The following is a 20,376-nucleotide window of genomic DNA, read 5'->3' on the forward strand; positions in this document are numbered from 1 at the left end:
CAAAATCACAAAGACTGGGACCTGAATATTCAAGGATATGTGACATTTAGGAAGGACAGGAAGCTAGGAAAAGGTGGTGGGGTAGCTCTGTTCATTTAAGATCCATTGGTACAATAGAGAGAAATGACCTTAGTTTTGGAGATCAAGGTGCAGAACCAGCTTGGGTAGAGATGAAAAATAGTAAAGATAAGAAGTCACTTGCGGGAGTGGTTTATAGGTCCCCTAACAGTTACCACATTTTAGGCCTGGATGTACAGGAAGAAATAATGGGAGCTTATGAGAAAGGTACAGTGGTAATCATGGGTGATTTTAATCGACATATAGATTGGATGAAACACATTGGAAAACTAGCCTAAATGATGAGTTCATAGAGTGTTTTGGGGACCGTTTCTTAGAGTAGCACATTCTAACACCAACCAGAGAGCAGGGCATACTAGATCTGATAATGTACAATGAAACAGGATTAATTAATGACCTCATGGTGAAGGTTCCCCTAGGTAGCAGTGATCATAATACGATTGAATTTCGCATTCAATCTGAGGGAGAGAAGAGTGGATCTAAGCCTAGTGATTTAAACTTAAGTAAGGGCAATTATGAGGGCATGTAGACAAAGCTGGCTAAAGTGAACTGGAAAATTAGATTAAAGGATATGTCAGTTGAGATGCAGTGGCAGATATTTAAGGAGATATTTCAGAATACTTCATAAACAGTGAGAAAGAAAGACTCAAAGGGAAGGACACACCATCTGTGGCTAACCAAGGAAATGAAAGATAGTATCAAATTGAAACAAGAAGTGTATAATTCCAGAAAGATGAGTGGCAGGTCAAAAGATTGAACAGAATATAAAGAACAGCAAAGAATTAATAAAGGATTAAGAAGGAGAGAGAAATTAGAAAATGAGAGAAAACTAGCTAGAAATATAAAAAACAGATAGCAAGAGTCTCTACAGGCATTTGAAAAGGAAAAGAATAAGCAAAGTGAGTGTTGGTTCTCTAGAGATTGAATCTAAGGAATTAATCAAGGAAAATAAAGAAATAGCAGGTGAATCAAACAGATATTTTGCATCTGTCTTTAACATAGAGGATACAAATAATATCCCAGAAATAAATCTGAATCCAGAGGTAGAAGGGAGGGAGGAATTTAAATAATACAATCACTGGGAATGGGTGCTAAGAAAATTATTAGAGCTGAAAGCTGACAAGTTCCCAGCTCCTGATGGATTTCATCCTTAAATGAAGTGGCTATTGAGATAGTAGATGCATTGGTTTTAATTTTCCAAAATTCCCAAGATTCTGGAAAGCTCTCATCATATTAGAAAATAGCAAATCTAACACATCTGTTTAAAAAGGAGGGAGACAGAAAGCAGGAAACTACAGACCAGTTAACTTAACATCTGGGAAAATATTAAGAAGGTTATAACGGTGCATTCAGAAAATCTCAATGCAATCATGCAGAATCAACATGGTTTCATGAGAGGGAAATCATGCTTGACTAATTTATTGGAGTTATTTGAGAAAGTAATATGTTTATCCAATGTAGATATGGGGAAACCTGTGGAAGTGTTGTACTTAGATTGTCAGAAGGTATCACATCAAACATTGCTATGAAAAATAAGACCTCATGGTGTGGGATAACACATTAGCATGGATAGAGGATTGGATGGCTAATAGGAGACAGAGAGTAGGCATAAATGGGTCATTTCAAGTTGGCAAGGTATGACAAGTGGAGTGCTACAGCGATCAGAGTTGGGGCCTCAACTATTTACAATCTATATCAATAACTTGAGTGGAGGAACTAAGTATATGGTTGCTTAATATGCTGTTGACACAAAGATAGGTCAGAAAGTAAGTTGTGAAGGGGACAGAAGGAGTCTGCAAATGGACAAAGATTGGTTAAGTGAGTGGGCAAAAATTTGGCAGATGGAGTATGATGTGGGAAAATGTGTATTTGTTCACTTTGGCAGGAAGAATAGAAGACCAGTCTATTATTTAAATAGAGATAGATTTCAGAACTCTGAGGCACAGAGCGTTCTGGGTGTCCTGGTACATGAACCACAAAACATCAGTAAGCAGATAACAGCAAGTAATGAGGAAGGCAAATGGAATGTTGTTGTTTACTGCAAGGAGAATGGAATATAAAAATAGGGATGCTTTGCTACAGTTGTACAGGGCATTGATGAGGCCACATCTGGAGTATTGTGTACAGTTTTGGTGTCCTTATTTAAGAAAGGATATATATGCATTAGAAGCAGTTCAGAGAAGGTTCATTCTAATGATACCTTGGCTGGGGGTGTTATCTTATGTGGAAAGGTTGGACAGGTTTGGGCCTGTGTCCACTGGAGTTCAAGAGAATGAGAGGTGATCTTATTGAAACATATAAGATCCTGATGGGGACATAGAGTCATTTAAGTAGATATTAGTGCAAATAACGGATACCTTGGCAGAGATTTATGGACTGCCTTGAAGGAGGAAAGGGAGGTAGAGAAGTGGAGGGGTTGAGGGAGGGAATGCCAGAACACGTCTGTCAATGACTAAGTGATTAAAATTGGGGTGCTAAAGAGTGCAGAACTGAAGGACCACAGATACCTGGAAAAGTTGTAGGGCTGGAGGAGCTTACAAAGTTAGGGAAGGGTGAGGCCAGGAAGGATTTGAAAAGTAGGATGAGAACTTTAAAATCAAGGCATTGTTTAACTGGGAGCCAATGTAGATCAGTAAGTGCAGGGGTGATGAATGAACAAGATTTGGTGTGAGGTAAGATATAGGAAGTTCAGTTTTGAATAAGATCAATTTTATAGATGGTTGAGTGTGGGAAAGTGTTTTGGATAGTGAAGCCTCGAGGTAACAATGACATGGATGAGGACTTCCACAATAGATGAGCTGAGGCAGCGGTGGGGTCTGGTGATGTTACTCAGGTGGAAGTAGGCAGCCTTAGTGATACCAATATGCGGCCAGAAGCTCATCTTGTGGTCAAATATGACTCTAAGACTACAAATTGTGTCAGACAGTTGCCAGGGAGATGGATAGAGGATCTGAGGATCTGAGTTTGTGGTGGGGAACAACAATGGCTTTGGTCTTCCCAAAATTTAGTTGGAAGAAATTTCTGTTCATCCAGTGTTGCCAAGCAGTCTGACAGATTAGAGGCAGTGAAAGGATCAACAGATGGTGTGGTGAGGTAGATCTGGCATTGTCAATGTATGTGTAGAAACTCACCCTCTGTTTTCAGATGTTGTCATTGAAGGGAAGCATATAGGTGAGAAATAGGAGCGGCCAAAGATAAATCCTTAGGAATCACCAATGATAACTGTGCGGGAGTAGGAACTGACGCCATTGAGGATGATTCTGTGACTATAACTGGATAGAAGAGAATGGAACCAGACTCAGTGAACTGGACTACAGTGGAGGGGCATTGGAGGAGGATGGTGGGAGGTGACTGCAGGTCCATGGAAATTTGCAAGAATGGAGAGGCGAAATATTTTTTTTTTGAGAACAGGGTGATGATGGATTTGAAGGAGAGTGAGAAAGTCTCTTTTTATTAATCCATTCATGGGATGGAGGCATCACTGGCTAGGCCAGCATTTATTGCCCATCCCTAATTGCCCTTGAGAAGGTTGTGGTCAGCTGCCTTCTTGAACCGCTGCAGTCCATGAGGAGGAGCAGTCTGAGGAGACAGAACAGCTAATTATATTAGCTAACATAGTAGCCAGGAAGGGAATTTGGGTGGTCAGCAAGTCAGTGGAAATAGGTTAAAGGGAGCTGGAGGTGTGTCACATGGACAAGATGAGCTCGGAGTGGACATGAGAGGAGATAAGAAAGAAACTAGAAAAATCTGAGAGTTCAGGGTTCAGACAATGTGACATATACCCGATATCCCAATATTAAACTGTAGCAGTTTTTATTAATCAAGTGATTGTCCAAACTGATTATACAACTATAATCCAATGTTTTCATGTGATCAACCATTTGTTTAAGTTTTACTTAAAGGCAAAATGACAACCACAAACCTGAACTAGTGGCAAAATCGCTTGTTGTGGAATTTGTCTTAAGTTTTCCCTTGTGGATGTCATGTGAAAAATTAATTTAAAATGATTTTCATTTCGCATGTTTTCACTCAAATAACATTTGTTCCCAACTTGTCCTTTAAAGGATCTTAAGTTTTATTACTGTATTTCCTCTTCTAACTCCTCTGCTGATTTCTTAATGTAATTCTTAAGGGTTTAGGTTAATTCTTATACGCAGAGTGTGAAGTTCTACGAGGCTCATCTGGGCTTTAAAGAAAGTAACAAAATCTTTCAGCCTTGCACTTAAACTCCCGACCAAAGCTAGTTGATGCACTCTGTACTTAATTACCCAAGTTTAATAAAGGTTTCTAAACAGGGTTCATGCGAACACTCAGCTAGGGTAAATTATGCTGAGGAAAAAATAATATACATAACTCCTGAGGATGCCCCGGAACCCTTCTTCGTGTGTCACTTAATTTGAGTTGGCAGTCATGCATCCTGCTCTGGAATTCAAAAGAGTTGTGCAAATTGGGTGAAACACAGGACAGGGCATCACATTCTATCCCAAGTTTCTGTCACTGGCCAGGAAAAATCTTCCTTGCCATCCTCTCTGATGTGAGGAATTATGGGGTTATTAAATTTTTCTGTTTGGTGAATTTCTCAATGATAATGGTACCTAATTATACTAATAGCATTTTATTCTTGAAACACGTTTGCAACCCAAAGGCCGAATTACAGTGCAACTCGCATCAAAAATTCATTAAATTCATAGATAAACTAAGTAATAAAGTTAAAAACATGGAAACAATAATGTAATAACAAAAATGGACAAACAAATTCAGAAGGAACACTGAATTAAAATTATATTAAAATTACAAACAAATACACCACTCCTACATTACAGACACTGAAGTACATATGGATTTCACCATTTAAGTGCTTAATTGAGGACCCAAACTATGAAAGGATAGGCACCTTTCCATGCTACATCTTACAGGTATTAATTTAGCCAAACATCTAGTTGTCTTGATTGTTCTGGGGGTGGTGGTGGTAACCAGTTTTGAAATTGAAAATTGTAGAATGAATAATAAATAATTCTACAACAAAGCATTGTCGAGTGTAATGCCATGTTTACAAATATTTTTATTCCTATGGTATGGAAAGAAGCAGTCACTGATTGCCTCAATGAAATTACTTACACTGTTACCTTACAATCTTTCAGTTCCTTGATTTCAATCCAAATTCACCATGCGATATTGAAATCCCCACATTGTCACATTTTGATCCCCTGTCGGCTCTCCTAGGTTATTTTGATATATTGGGATTAAGTTAGATAAAACCTGAAAACAGGTGGGTATCATGGTACACAATTAACCCATACCCATTCATTGCCTTGCATGCTATATGGTAAATTCAGGTTGCCTGCTACTTTCCATGGGTTGTTCCATGCAGCCAGCACTATTCATGCTGTGCATTGCCTGGGGTTCCTATGTTGTGAATGACAAGTGCTGTTAAAAGGCAACCTTCAACCCTAAAAGGAGAGGTGCATTGTGGCAAACTGATTTTGTGCTTTGAAAAATGGTGAACATGCGAGACTGCGAGCACCAAGGTTTTCAGATACTGCAATGGAGGTCTTGGAGTAAGAGGTGGAAAGGAGGAGAGATAGGAGGAGGTGGCAGGAGGTCCTCCAGACAGATGCTCAGGAGATAGGAGAAATATCGGGAAGCTCAATGTCAGGAATTGTGCCAAGAAATGCATGTCATGCAGGAAGTACCATAGATTACAGCATATAAATCGACATGGTTTATGAGCCAATCCATTTCTTGGGCACAAAAATCAAGTTTAGGCATATACTCACCGTATAAGTTGACCCCCCTTTTCAGCTAAGAAATGTTATATTCATATTAGGACTCAGTCTCAATCTTTCATCTCAGAAATGCATATTTTACTCACCTTATATGTCAATGCATGGGAACAAGCAGGTGGTACAGGCCGTGTTGCCAAGAAAATGCACATGATTTTAGGATACACCCACGGAGAGCATGGTGAACAATGAACAGAAATGGGTGCTCCGGTGTTATAGGACAGCTGAGTTGTGTTATTAATGATAGAATTGATCTGCAGACACTTCTAGAGGTGGAAACATTAAGTTTATTTACACGTGTGCTTTCAACTGTAACTCTATCACTACACTGACTGCTGAGGTAGCCCCAGCTACTCTCTTATTAGTTAGTGCAGAGCATGTGATTTTGCCTAACAAGCATTATTCTTGAAGGTACATTACACATTAAATAAAACCATAATTACTACATTCCTCTCCCTTTAACTTGGGAACACATATTATATTTACAAGTACATATATTTCAAGACAACATAGTATTTACCCTGGGTAAGGAATTTACAAATTCAGTCTTTTAGGTGGTTTTCTGAAGCATGTGGGATGTTGCAGCTCCGCAACTTAAGATTCTTTGTCAGGAACCTCCTTTTCTGGAGTTGCCTAAACATCAGGTGCTTCGGTGGGCATTTGCAGTTCTGTATCCTCAACTCTTAAAGGGACACCAGACATGTCAGTTCTGAGTTGAGTATTCTTAACAAGAAATGCAGACCCGATCATGATCACTGGTGGAACCAAAACTTGGTGATTTGTCTATCTCTCTTCCGTAAGTGGCCCACATGTTTACGGATGATCTGGTCTTCCACCTCCACATGGTGAAGGGTTCTCAAAATTCGCACATTTTTCATGTCATCAACAAGGATATGACTTTTGGACTTTTATGGCAGAGGACCCAACTGCTGAGTTAAGTGTAGAACCCTGCAGACAGGAGGCAGCCCAAGCTAGCCCTTTAATCAATTTCACCCCAGGAGGCTTGGTCCTTCACCTGCTACCACCATCAAGGGTAGCTTTGCCGATTGGCTTCCATAATGGACAGTTACTTTGCTTATGCCTTTTACATGGGACAGTTACTTTGCTTATGCCTTTTACATGAATGTCTTCACCCGTATATGTTCCTAGCTTGGCATCTGCTTCTTCTAAACTTAACTAATGTTCACCATTATTCAAATGTCTGAAGGTATGTTCCCCGATTACTCTAATGGAAACTCCCGTGTCCACTTCCATTCTAACAGATTTGCCATTTACTTTCACTGTGACAATTATTGGTTCTGTCTTTCCAACTTTCAGATTAAGCCATGAGTGAATGTCTGAACTTGTTGTTTAAGGCTCTTCTACATTGTAGATTTCATTGGGCTTCTTCTTTTGTTTACAAGCTTGCTGGAATCTTTTCTTGCATTGCCACATCACATGTCCATTTCTATGACAATAATAGCATTCAATTTTTTTAAACTGACAATCACTAAAAGACTGACCATTTCCACCTCTATTAAAATTATTCTTCGATTTTACTGCTAAGTTATTTTCCTTATTCTTCAGCTAACGGCAGCTTTTTCCCACTTATCAGAGGAATCTCGCTTTTTCGCGTCTCTTTCGGCTGAGATTTCCCGCCTGATGTGGAGTACAGCACCATTTTGAGCACCCTATATTGCTTTTGAGTCTCTTACTGCACATTCCATGGCCAGCGCAATCTCTAGCACCTTCTTGAAATCCAGATTCAGTTCAGACAATAATCTTTTCTGAATAGTGTCCACTTTCACACTACACACTAAAGGATCTCTGAGCATGTCATTCAGAGTCATACCATGGTAGCGAGCGGGTAAAATGGAGTCCTACCTGCTGATGAAATTGACGGGTTTTCACGCTGTATCTTCCCGAGCCAGCCTCATTCCATATTCACTCCCACAAAACATGCCATTTCCTTGGTGGGCGGGTTCTCATTCGCCCACTCGCTATTGCTCCGCTGTTGTGTCATGCCGGCTGCCATCTTTAAAAGGCAGCCGCCATTGCCACCAGCTCACCCACTGCCTGGGAGACATGGCCAGCAAAGGCAAAAAGACTGCAGCCCCCCGCTTCAACAGCGGGTCCCTCGAGCAACTGCTGGATGCCGTGGAGGCCCGCTGGGATGTGCCCTACCCTAGCTTTGGCTGCAGGGAGGGTAGCAATGTCACCAACCCAGCTTGGGAGGCGATAGCCCTTCAGAAGAGGACAGTCACCCAGTGCCACAAAAGGATGAATGATCTCCTCCATTCCGCGAGGGTAAGTCACTCTTTCATCATTCCAAACTCACACACTCACAAACCCATCACACAGACACAGGGCCTTCACTCACTGCCAGTGCAAGGGACACCATTCACTCTCTCACACTCACCGCCATTGTCCTCATCCCCTCCATGGGACCCACTCACCACCCACATAGACCAGGCATATTTTTCATCTGGCCTGGCAGGTGTCCTGATACACTCCCCCCATCTCTATCCATGCAGTAAAAACTGGCTCACAACAGGAAGGAAAGGCCGCTGACAGGTGGGGGGCATGTCGGAATTCAAAGGTCTCTCAGAATTTGAAAACAGAGCCATCCAGCTGGCCGACGATGACCCGGAGCAGTCCTCTGCTGATGGTGAGATTGGTGCTGCTCTGCCAAGTGAGGATCCAGAACAGTGCAACATCCATCGACAACCATGCCATGAGTGATATGTCCTCTTTCATAGGCCACTGCCATGCACTAATTTATCTCCCCTTGCTTACACAGGCACAACTAGGAAGCAGCCAACGATGCCCACGACTCAGAGCCCCAATCAAGCTCCGAGAAAACCTCTGAGGGCAATCTAAAGGCACCTTCCCTGCAGTCCCATCACAGCACTCACCCACACCCTCCACCAGAGCAGGGACACACACCTCAGTGGGACCTAGCTTTAGAGTAGCCCCAGGATCAAAATGTGGTGAGCACATTGCACTTTCTGTTCCACAGCAGGCGGAGGCAGAGACTTCCCAGGTCCCTGGCACTCAGAGGACTGCTGGAGGCCAGAACAGTGCTGAGTCTGAGTCAGAAGATGAGCCTCTGGACTCTTTCATGTCACAGTTGCTGGAGCTGCAAAGGCAAGCTAGGAAACAACAGGAAGGGATGTCTGCTGCACTTCTCAGATTGCAAGGCACGATGAAGGAGTCCATTCATCTTCAGGCTGAGGTGATAACGTCAGCTTTGCAATGCACTGAGGGCAATGCTGGCAGGACAGCGGCTGCCATGGAGCTATTGGTCCAGGATGTCACTCCTCATAGCTGCACAAGCTTAACTCCATCGCTGATGCCATAGTTGGCCTCCAACAGTGGGTATGCGATAGTGGTGTTGGGCAGCTGGATCTCGCTCCAGCTTCCTCTTCCACTCATGGAGTCAGCCAGGAACCCTCGGGCACCCATAGGAAGGAGGATCAGCAGGTGCACACCCTGGGGCCATCCACCCACGTAACTCTGGGAGTGACCGGCCCATCTGACTCCCCTCATCTCGTGACCTCTGCAGATCCAGCTTTACAGGCTGAGGAGGGTGCCACTGCCACACAGCAGAACCCTGAAAGCAGGCCAGGACCCTTCAAGTCTCAGCCCTCCAGAGGATGCCTGCCAAAGTCATTACAGACAGGGCATCACAGACAGCAGGTTGCCTCCATCTCTGCTGGGGATGGCCAGGGAGGACTAATGCGTGGAGGCAGGGTTAGGACGGTTAAGGAGAATTAGTTGCACAGCCTGGGCACAGGTGTTAATCACTTGTACATAATCTTCACTATTGTCAATAAACTCCCAAGAATGTCTCCCTGCCTGTGGCTCCTTGTTCTGATGAGCAGTGTTCTTGTCACTCAGATGTGAAACTTTTCTGCACAAGATAAAGGCAGGTGTCTCAGTCCAGGGACTCTTCCCTGTGGTCTGTGCAGCCTTCAGACCAAAGTGATGGTCAAGACTCACACTCCCTGGAAACATTACTCATGCTCGCACCTTGCCAGTTCTGGTCATTGCTGCCAGAATGTAGTGGGCAGGTGCCACAGAGTTCTCTCATACTCTCTATGTGCTCTCAGCACCTTTAAGGTGGGGCTGGCCCCCATCACACCAGCATTTTTTGACCAGTGATGCTGTGCACCAGCTCCTGATGGGCTCAGGTGGGCACAGCATCAGATGCGCCTAACGTTTCATGGTTGTGCCTCTGAGATGGCCCTGATCATGGAGCGCATGTGAGGTGGCCTCGGACAGACAGGAGTCAGGCATTCTCAGAGGCTATGTAAAGATCTATGGAGTATCCTCACTGCATATCGTCATCATCCTCCTGCGATCGAGCGAGTATTAGGGCCTCCACTTTGTCTCCATGACAGGAGAATTCTCACAGAGGGTATTGGTGCTATGATAACCCAGACTGGAGTCAGACATTCACAAATGCGATGTAAAAATCTATGGGGATACCTCACTGCATGTCACCATCACCCTCTACAAATCTGGTATGAGGGCCTCCCGAGCACACCTGCCTCATCTAGCCAGTACGCGAGCCTCGTCCCCGTCATCATCACCATCACGGACCCTATCACCCTCATCCCCATTGGTGTCCTCCTCATCGGAGGAGACAAACAGCTCCTCCATCTCCTCCTCAGCCAACTCCTCAGCCCGTTGCAGCACCAGATTGTAAAGGGTGCAGCAGACAACGACAATGCATGACACCCTCTGCGGACTGTATTGCAGGGCTCCACCAGACTGGTCCAGGCACCGGAACCACATCTTTAGCATCCTGATGGTTTGCTTCACCAAGTTGTGAGCTGCAGCATGAGTCTCATTATAGAGTCGCTGGGCTGCAGTCTGAGGCCGCCACACAGGAGTCATCAGTCACGGCCTCTGTGTGTAGCCCTTGTCCCCAAGGAGCCAACTCTGCAGCCTCTGTGGACCCTCGAAGGCTACAGGGATCTGTGAGCAACTCAGGATGTAGGTGTTGTGCACACTCCCTGGAAATTGAGTGCACACCTGCAGGATGCGTTTCTGGTGGTCCCACACCAGCTACACATTCAGTGAGTGGAAACCCTTCCAGTTGATTGAGTCAGTTAGGATTATATTCACTGGAGTTCAGAAGAATGAAGGGGCATCTCATAGAAAGCTATAAAATTCAAACAGGACTAGACAGGGTAGATGCAGGAAGGATGTTCCCAATGGTGGGGGAGTCCAGAACCAGAGGTCACAGCCTGAGGACATGGGTTAGAACATTTAGAATTTAGATGAGGAGAAATTTCTTCATCCAGAGAGTGGTGAGTCCATGGAATTCGCTAACACAGAAAGTAGTTGAGGCCAAAACATTGTATGTTTTCAAGAAGGAGTTAGATATAGCTCTTGGGGCAAAAGGGATCAAAGGGTATGGGTAGAAAGCGGGAGCAGGCTATTGAGTTGGATGATCAATCATGGTCATAATGAATGGCGGAGCAGGCTCGAAGGGCTGAATGGCCTACTCCTGCTCCTATTCTCTATGTTTCTATGTTTCCATTGTGTGTAATGATGGAGACCTGAGCGCCACATGAGTGCAGTCGATCACACTCTGCACCTTTGGGAATCCCTAGATCATGGTGAATTCAATTGCCCTTGCATCCTGGCTGTCCCGGTCCTGGGCGAAATGCACAAAGCTGTGTGCCGTGGAGAAGATGGCATCCGTGACCTCATAGATGCATTTGTAGATGGTGAATTGTGAAATCGCACAGAGGTCACCTGTGGAGCCCTGAAATGAGCCACTGGCATAGAAATTGAGCGTCACAGTCACTTTCACAGCCACTGGTAGTGGATGCCCTCCATGTCCCTTTGGCGCAAAGTCCTGCAGTAAGTGGCAGGTGTGAGCCACCAGGTCCCTAAACATGTGCAGTTGTCGGTGACACTGGTTCTCAGTCATCTGCAGGAATGACAGGCAATGTCTATAGACCCTGGGTGTCGCTAGGCACCGACCAGCCACAGCTCACTGTCGCTCCTGGGCAGCATGTGCGGGAGCCCCTGCTGCCTCTTCTTCGTGAGGTTGCTGCTCCTCCCATTGTGTGGCCAAGTGCTTCAGTTGCTTTCTCCTCCATCTTCTATGGGCTCTGTAGGGCCATCAGGCATACAGCTAGATCACCAGTATCCATGATCCTAACAGGGTCCTCCTGCAGCATGAAAGAGAGAGACACGTGGTTATCATGGCTATATTTAGCACTTTCCCTGGCCCTGTGTGACCGCCCCTTAATGCTTTCTGGAGAATGCTGGCCACCCCTCGGATGGCCAGAGATGGGTGCGCTGCATGGCTGCCCTGTCAACCTGTGACATGAGGAACACTGGTCCAAACCAGGATGCTGAGATTGCAAGGGGCTGTGAGCATCTCCAGCAGAGGCTGCTACATGGTGGTGAAGAGATTGTACAACGTGTGCAGTCCAACTGCTCCATGGTCCAATAAAGTGGTGGCGGACTCAAAGTGTGTGCCAGGGGGTTGGGGTGGCGGTTGGGGTGGGTGGGTGGGGGGGGTTGGTGGGGTGGTGGCGTGGGTGGTGTTGGATAAGGTACTGAGTGCTCAGTGGCCTTTTGGTGCCTCTGCGTTGCTTGCATGGGTGAGCAGACTAGGAGCCCAACCCCAATCATATCATTTTGGCTGCGCCTGACCTGTCTCAGTCACAGAGGCATGGACAGTTTATACAGGTGTTCCTAATGCTTGGCCACTTCCCTCGCTTACCCTGCCTTCCACCTTGATTGCCTGTGTGTGGGATGCAGCGCCAGGGCAGCACTTGAACCACCCCCCCCCCCACCACCCCCATCAGCAGTTGCCTCTGAGGCTGGACAGCTCTTGCCCCCAGATACCCCCCACCCCTCAGCAGCTGCCTGCAGGGCCAGGCATCAGTTTCCCCCACCCCCACCTGGCACCCCTGAGGCTTGTAAACAACAGGCGGGCTGTGGAGAAGGCCGCTGCTCACTCACCTCAACTCCCCCAAAGTGAAGGCCACCATAACTGCACGATGCCTGCGTGTTGTTGTGAAACATGTCGGTGTGCTTTCCCGCCGACATGGAAGGACAACATGGCGTGGTTCGAAGAGCCTGACGGGAAGGCCTTTTAATTATATGCTGATATATTACAATTAGCTCCCCACCGACCGATGGCAGGAAATGCGGCCCACCGTAGGCTAGCTGAGTGGAAGACCGCGACCTGCCTTCACTCAGCCGTGAAGTGGGTCCACCATATTTTCCGCGCACGCCTGCCGCCAGCGGGCGCAGAAAATTCCGCCCAATGAATGTGACAGCTTTTAAAACATTTTGATTGTGTTTAAAGGAATCCTTGTAGAATTAATTCATTCAATAAAGTGTGTCACATTGATTTAATTTGAATTATTGATGTTAAATTTCTTCTTACATTTCAAAATGCTGACCACCCACACCAACACCGGCAGTTCACATTTTATGCTTGGCGTACAAATCAACCACCATTTTTGGAAGGATTTTTCGAGGCTTCTAAAGTCGGTCATATGTCACGATCTACGATTGTTTAACTATCTCATGAGAGTTGCCAAGGCCAGTAAGTACTTCTTCAAATAGCATATCCTACTAACTGCCTCGAGCCTCATCCACTGCTCAATTCACTAAACCCCTATTGCTCACCTGCTAATAATCTCTATCAATCAGGACTCAGCCCTATCATTACTAAGCTTTACTTCACACTCACACACACACACACACAACTCACATACACTGGCAACTATTCAAACATCCAAACATATTGTAAAGCACAGGCTGAAATACTTTCCTCTCTCTTGCAGGAGGATATGGCAGATAACAGGAGGCAACATCAAAGAACTGAAGATCAACAAGTGTGCCTGCATGTTTTCTGAGGACACAGTGCCAGCCACCAGGGCCATCACTGAGACAGTGGCCAATGGCAGGTCTGAAGCTTTTGATGATGAGGGTATCTGCATTCCTAATCCTTCTTCTCTTATCCCACTTCCACATAATCCCTCAACCTCTTCTGATTTAGAAACTGCAATTGGTGTAGGCATGCACTCTCCCCTCAAACCAACACTTGACCTGGAACTGGAACTTTCATAGCCAGAGATGAAAGAGGAAGGAGACAGTGAAGATGAAGAGATGCCATTACTCAGTCTTACAGATACAGGCACCAGCTCAGATACTGACACTGCACACATTTTAAAGGCTAGAGTAAAGGAGGAATCCGCACATTGTGAAATATTAGGCACAAGTGCACAGAGGCTTGGGTGTGGAAAAGGATAGCGCAGGTACCATTACATCGCAGGGCAGACCACTCAGATGAGGACTTCGATGGATCAGGCTACAGTAAAAGGCTGATGAGTATTCCCATTGAAATAGGCATTGGGGTGCCTATCAGAAAACCTGCACTCAATATTGAAAAGCCTGGTGGAACCTAGCACTAACCTGGTAGAGGGTTTTGCACAAACCTTGTAGCCTAGCCTTTCCAGGAATGAGTTCTCAATTCCTTAACCCATCCGTACAATAGTATAATAAGCTATCTGTGATAGCTTATGTCATGTTGCAGCTTCCATTACAGCACAGACAGCTTCCATCAAGTGCCTGAGTGTCGCAATGGAAGATCAGGCTGCAACCACCTTTGCAGTGGATACCAAAATATGATTGGGCTGCAGCAATCCTATTCTCCAGCATACCAGGAGAGTTGCTGAGACATCACCCTGGGGTTGTTGCAGTGATCCCATGAACTATGAGCCTGCTGTCATCTCAGGATGACAATATTTGTGCTCCCATGCCTGCCACTCTGCCAGTGGCCTTCCTGTTGCCTGTCAGCCAGTCAGTCCAGACTTTTGTCATCTTATCTTAGTGGTGCGTGCTGCAGTTGGACTTTCTCAGTCTGGAGATATTCAAAGTCCTCTCTCAAGCCATCTGCAGTCACTTCAATTGGAGGGCAGAAGCCTTCCACTATCATGTTGCAGCTACTGAGGAATCACCTCTTGGGAGCACTAAGGGAAGCAAAGGTGCACAGAGACAGACACTAATAGAATTCATAAGAGTGATTAGTTAATTATTGTTTGCATTATGTAATGTTTGTATTTATAAAGTTGGATTGGAATTGCATATAGAATTGACCTGGTTAAGGATAGCAGGTTTTCTTTTGTGCAGGAGGGGAAGATGATAGTGTTGTGGTAATGTCATAGGGCTAATGATCTAGAGACCCAGGCTAATGTTCTGGGAACATGGGTTCAAATCTCACAATGGTGGCTGGTAGAATTTTAAATTCATATATTTAAATCTGGAATTCAAAAGCTAGTCTCAGTAATGATGACCATGAAGCTATCGTCGATTGTCATAAAAATCCATCCGGTTCATTAGTGCCCTTTAGGAAAGGAAATCTGCTGTCCTTACCTCATCTGGCCTACATGAGACTCCAGACCCACAGCAATGGGGTTGGCTCTTAACTGCCCTCTAAAATGGCCTACCAGGCCACTCAGTTCAAGGGCAATTAGGGATGGACAACAAATGCTGACCTTGCCAGCGATGACCTGAAAATGTAAATGACGCAGGGTGACGTCGCGAGTTCCACCCCACATCATTTTACGCGTTGGCGTGCGGGTCCCGCACCCCCCCCCCCCCAACCCCACACCCCGCACGCCAACGGGAAAATTTTACCCATAAAGACTACACTAACATGTCCTCATGTACAATTTTACCTCCAACATCTGCAAAGAAAATAGTAAAATATTTAGTTCAACAATAATCTTTCCCCTTTTAATTTTAAAGGGTTTGAAAGCATAAAATTATCCTCAATTGTTGCCTGGGGAAAGTAGAATGAAATAGAGTTAAGTAATATGGAGGAAGGATGACTGGTGTGAAAGAACAGTTCAGTCGTGCTAGCAAACAGCAAGACCTCCCTTAAAGGACATTGTACCTATTCAAGTCTTAGACTTTGCCACTCAATGTAAGATTATTGTGATCTTTCCTGGGTTTACTTCATCATAGATTATCAGTGAACTAGGCACTTCAGATATGTATGAATGCAGAAGACTGTTTCAGTAATACAATATTGACAAATGAAACAAATGTCATAGAAATTATAAGTTTGTTGCAGTTAACTCTCAGCTTACTAAATAAAGAGTGATGAGCAGGCACCTGACAATAATTAAAATTAAGGTATGAACATCTTTAATGAATGCTTTTCATTATGCTGCTGATAAATATAGAAATGCAATGAAATCAGATATTTTATATGACTTTAGACAGGGAAGACCTGCACTTACAAAGAAATCCCCTTGTCCCTGTGGCAAAAGTCAGGTCAACAATAAAAGTGGCCAAATCAAACCACACTTTCAATGAGAGTTGATTCATCTGTTTTGTTGGTAGCAGGGCCTGTATCCAGAAACTCATTACATCCAAGCCTCCTTGATGATTTGGCTAAATGTTGATGTACAGAAGTAGATTATTTAATTGGGCTGGAGATGCCAGTGAGTCAGAACAGGATTTCCAGCTGTCATACTTAAGTAATGAGAGATATGCAGGCTGTGCAAATCCAGCCTGCAAAAACACTGAGGAAAGTATAGAAAACATGTGGAGAATCAGGAGAAACAGTCCCAAAGCACTCTGAATGGTTGGAAAATGAGAAAAAGGAGGCCGAAGAATGAGTGTGGGCGGGAGGAGATCTTGTGAACAAGCAAGGTATAAAACCTAGTGCTTCTTAAAGTGGCAGTAAGGTCCCTGGAGGATGGAACAGAGCTGAAGTTCAATTGTAACACAGAGAGCAAGGAGCAGATCCTCAAACTTCAGGGATTGTGACTGGGAAGCTCTCCTAACAGATGTATGGAGCAAAAATAAAGCCATTTGGAATCAGGGATATAAGATCCATTCAACATGCTTTATGTAGAGATGTGGCTATAGCAGTAAATCCCATTGTGGTCTCCACTACTGCTTTGCAATGCAGGAAAAAGTTTATTGAGTCTGCCAAATAAGTCAAGGTAAGCATTGCTCTTTTCTGACCCTTCTTTGTTGTTTCTTTATATATGTAGCACTCATTCATTCTTGATCTTTATGGTGGTGTAGAACTGCACTCTGAACAACTGATCCGTAATCCCATCACTTTTCACCTGTTCTTGTATTCCAGAAAACCCAGTGATGAAGGGTAGACTGGTGCCAATCTTCACACACGTGTATAAGTTCTTATTTATATTACAGACAAGCATCTCCTAAGCCAACAGCTCTAATTTCAGTTTGTTCCTGTTTTTAAGAGCACAAGTAAATTTAAGTCCCACTATCTGCATACAATTAAACACAATTAATATACAATTAATTAACAGTTATCTACACACTCTTCTCTCACTTATGTTATTATGTAAGAGTGAGTTTCCATAACTGACTACAGCTGTCCTGTTGTCTATCAATCTTATGTGTTGGATTGTTATATTAAGAGCCACTGTCGAGTCTTCACTGTTATAATCATTTTCTCTTACTTTCATCCTCTCAGTAAAAATGGCTCATAATATTTGTGAATGCAATTGGGGTGATCCACCCAACATGAAGATTTCTGCCCCCATTTGAGAGGGGAATCCAGGCCAACCATGAAGCCAAGGAGGATAGAGAAATACAAGGATGAGAGACAGCTTCAGTTTTGTTTTGATTAAAGACAGTTTGCCTGTGCAATGCTCTGGGAACACAAACAGATCAGCAAATTACATGATCAAGCTCCTTCAGAAGCTACAGATGAATCACCTATTATCACAAATTACCTGGATGCCACAAAAGAGAAAGAGGACCACAACCCTTTCACCTTTGCCCTACCACTGACATCTTCACCCATGATGGTCAGTAACAGAGGAGAGGTAAGGTAAATGGGGAATTGCAGTTACCATAGCAATGTGTTGATCACTGAGAGCCTGGCTGGAAGAAGAATGTGTTGGGTGCTGCCTGTTATGATGTAGCAAATGGTGTGTGCCAGGCAGACCAAATCCATGAGGGAAACTTGGTTGCACTGTCACAATGGTTTCACAATTTGTATTTAGTAGGAGATGTGTGTACTGATTTCAGAAGTAATAAGTCCACCAAGCGCTTCAAAGATTTTAAAAATTAAGTTAAAATATTTATTAAAAAAATAAAAGATGGCAAGCACATGCATGAGACTGCAATTACTAATATAATAACTCCTAAAATTCCTAATTAATGTGACCCCCAGTTACACTCCATTTAAGGCAATGTTCCACAATGGATTTTAGATTTAAAACAAACTCAGCTAGTTAACACAATACCCTGGGCATTGGAATTCCAAATGGCTTTTCTCCAGCTTCAGCTTCATTAGATAGCAGACTTATGTACAAATGCTGGAGACTTCATTAAGGTTAATTCACACACTCCTGTTAGGTATTGCATGGCCTTCTGACACATAACCTTTCATCCTCATTTATATATGTTTCCCTCTTTTTAATATGTAAATTATTTTGTTCCATGTGTCTTTGAAACTGTATCTACCTCATGATATAAAACTTTCATGTTGCCTCTATATGTTGTCAGTAACCTTTGGGAAAAATAAATGCATTCCTTAGCCTTGCTTATCTGGCTGGTTGTAAACAGATTAAGACCCTTTTGAAATCCAAATATCCCTTCATTTATTTAAAAATGCAAGTTCCCTTCACATTTTACAGGTTAAGCCAGCATCCATGTTTACTCATTAGCATTTCAAAGACATAGCTTCTTTTGATGTTTTAAAGTTTGCAGTCTGCTTGGCTACAAAATGTAATTAAATAATACACGGACCCAACTATACTTACCCCCATAAACCTACTTCTCAATAAACCAGAAAAAATATTATGAAAAGATATTAGTTTCATGACACTGCCTCCCTTCCTTCTCCTCCTCTTCCTCATTCTCATCCTCATCCTCATCCTCAGTTAATTGCCAAATCTCTGCTGGCATGGGCAGAGGAAACACATCGTTTCATTGACAGGTAGCTATCATTCGCCGGCCATGCCGTCAACTCACCGTTGCATCATGCTGGGTATTACATTTAAAGTGTAGCCATGCGCACATCTCTCAGCGTTTCCAGCCCATGACTGCTGCATGGAAGACATGGTCCCAAAAGGCAAAAAGACTGCAGCCCCCAGGTTTAATGATGTGTCACTCAAGCACCTTTTGGAAGCAATGGTGGCCTGCCGTGATGCCTCCTACCTCTGCTTTGGCTGCAGGCTGAGCAGCAACAACACCAATTCGGCTTGGGAGGCATTGGCAGCGGTGGTCAGTGCCAACGCCCTTCAGAAGAGGACAGCTACCCTGCAAGAGGATGAATGATCTCTTCCGTTCCACCAAGGTAAGTCGCTCTTCTCATCATCCTCAATTCACACACTCACAGATTGCAATGAGTTGATGAAGTGGACCGGTTTCAACAAAAAACAGATAAACTGTACTACAGAGAGCCTTTCAGGTGCTTCATGCTCAATCAGGACTCTCATCAGAAAACCCCATGCCCCTGGATTGCCCATGCTTAGGGTTCATTGGTCAGAGCCTCCAAGACCCTCCTGATAGACAGCAGAAGAGGCTATACCTTTAATTACAATATATACTTACCCTTTAGTGTTTTTTTACAGTTTCTATTTACTGGGAACATTTGAATATCCAACAACATATACAAATATGCAACTTCAGGTGATTAAAGATTAAGTCTCTGTGGTGCTCTCCTTACATGGCTAGAGCAGCATAACTTTACCACTTGAGGCTCCTCAACAGGATTGACATGATCAAGTACTTCAGCACGAGATACATCATTAGAAACTGGCAGCTCTGGGTATGGCAACTCTACAGAGACATTGGGCATGTCTATTCATGGACAATCTGTCACCTCAGGAATTGATAGTTCGATGTTAATCACAGGGGGAATAGTTGGTTGTTGGAATGTCTCTCCAACATGAATATGTGCTTGAGAACGATTCTATCTTCCTCTTGCACTTGGAAAGATGAGGGATCGGTCTCTGAGACAATGGTTCCAGAAACCCAATAAGGTTCACTTCTAAAATTTTGCACAAATACCGTGTCACCTACACTGAATGTGTGAGCTTTGTTGTGAATATCGTGGTTCAATTTTTGATTATTCTGATTCCTCTCTACCTTCTCCTCCAAATTTGGAAACATAAGGTTTAACCTTGTACAAAGATGGCCTTTCATAAATAATTCAGGTGGTATTGAACCTGTAATCAAATGTGGTGTTGCACGGTAACTGAGAAGAAAGTGGGAAAGTCTAGCTTCTAGAGTACCTTCTGATAACCTCTTCATAACAGGTTTGAAAATTTGTATGGCTCTCTTGGCTAAGCCATTCGATGAGGGATGGTAAGGGGCTGTTTTTGTATGTTTGATTCCATTCAGATTCATGAATTTCTGAAACTCTGTGCTGGTAAAGACTGTACTATTATCAGAAACAATGATTTCAGGTAGGTCATGTATGCTAAAACAGTGATGTAACCTCTTGATAGTTGCGCTTGATGTAGGTAATTTGACTTCATATACATCCATC

The sequence above is a fragment of the Carcharodon carcharias genome, chromosome 1 (assembly GCF_017639515.1).
Source record: "Carcharodon carcharias isolate sCarCar2 chromosome 1, sCarCar2.pri, whole genome shotgun sequence".
Classification (NCBI taxonomy): Eukaryota; Metazoa; Chordata; class Chondrichthyes; order Lamniformes; family Lamnidae; genus Carcharodon; species Carcharodon carcharias.